General features: G+C 49.2%; 1 pseudogene; it reads right to left on the reverse strand.

Annotated features, from left to right (window-relative positions):
* Positions 1 to 276: 276 nt before the first annotated feature.
* Positions 277 to 1,321, reverse strand: LOC147692339 (uncharacterized; annotated as a pseudogene).
* Between the last annotated feature and the right edge of the window lie 280 nt (positions 1,322 to 1,601).

Raw genomic sequence — 1,601 nt, forward strand, 5'->3', positions numbered from 1 at the left:
ACTTGCGGTTAAGAAGGGCACCGAAGTGGATATCTCTGATTATGAGGACCATGCAGGGCCTGAACCACACACAGCTGGAGTTGCAACACCAACTGATGACAGGCACAGATCACACGCAACTTTTTTAAGTAAGTAAAGAGACACAGACAGGTGGAGTATGCACCCAACATAGTTTAATTGTGTCTCTACGTAGGTTTCTAAAGCACAAATGTGCAACACAAATTATTTACATTCGATGATGTGAGTCCTGGGTCTTTTCCCCATGAACTGAAATACTCATTTGCGTCCACGCTTACCAGTGCCTGTTGTTTGGTGCTCGCTGTGCTCACTTTGCGTTTGGGCTGTAGCCTCAGCATGGCGTCTGCTGCTCCTCCTTGTCTCTACGACAAGGGAGCTTGCCATGCTGCTCCTACTTGTGCTCTCTTCACTCTCTGGCACATCCAGAGCAGCAGTTTGTGCTGTTTGTGCATTTAACAGCGCCTCAAGAGCACTGGTCATCCTGGCCGTGCCCCTAGTGACCTCATTACTGTTTTGGGTTAGTCCCTCCTGCATGTTTATGCTTCTCCTGCATAGCAGGGATGTGGCTGTGACCAGGCGGTTGATGGCTTTATTTTGTTCATGCGCACGCTGCCTTTCCTTGCGCCTTGATGCAAATTCATTGTCTAGTTTGGTGCACAGAAGCTGCACCGATTGTGACATTTCACGCATCCTTGCAGCCATCTCTTTGTTGACATCTACTAGTTCCCTGATGCCCTTTCCTATGTCTCCCATGTTGTTGTTCAGGTTCCTCATTTGGCGTTGGCAAGACATGATAGCTTTTCCCTGCATCCTCTTTATTTTTACCATGCTCCCCTCCAGGCCACGGAACACACTTAAACCCTCCACACATGCAGCTGCACTGATTTCTTGGACTCTGCAGCGTCTTGCACCAGTTTGGCACACCTCTGCACTGGACTGCAGTGTGGCAGAGCTACCATCCACAGGCAAGGTGTGTGTGTCTTCCCCCTCCATGTCACCGGCTGATGACTCAATTTCTAATAGTGGGGCCACAACATGCCTCCTGGTTGGTTGAGATGCAGGTGTTGTCTCATGCAGTGATGCTGGCATTTCTGGGGATGACGGCAACAGAGGGGATTGTGATCGTTCTGGGGACGCCTGCAACTCTTGAACAATTTATGTGTTTAAGGAGATGGCTACTTGGTGCACCTGTGTCCTGTGATACGTTCTGTGCACTTGGACCCGGCTCCTGACTCTCATCCCTCTCTGGTGCCATGCCTTCAGTCTCCTGGAAACGCCTGCGAGATGTGTCACCTGTGGACATATGAGCGTGCATTAGATAAGCGCTACTGTCTCACAGTCACTACAATTAAATGTTTCTCACTTTAGCTTTATTCTGTCTGTAATCATTTTCCTAACTTGCTGGTTGCTGTGCTGTATGACATGGTCTTTCATTTCCTGACTACATGTCCCATGATGCATTGCTCCTGTATAGTGCTAGCAGTACTGGACTGGGGTTCACTTAGCCACAAAGGCTAAAGGTAAGGATGATGGTATGGGGGGAATGCTGTGCATGCGTCTTACCTTTTCTGCCTGGAGCTCTG

This window comes from Lissotriton vulgaris, chromosome 9 (genome assembly GCF_964263255.1).
Source record: "Lissotriton vulgaris chromosome 9, aLisVul1.2, whole genome shotgun sequence".
In the NCBI taxonomy this organism is placed as follows: domain Eukaryota; kingdom Metazoa; phylum Chordata; class Amphibia; order Caudata; family Salamandridae; genus Lissotriton; species Lissotriton vulgaris.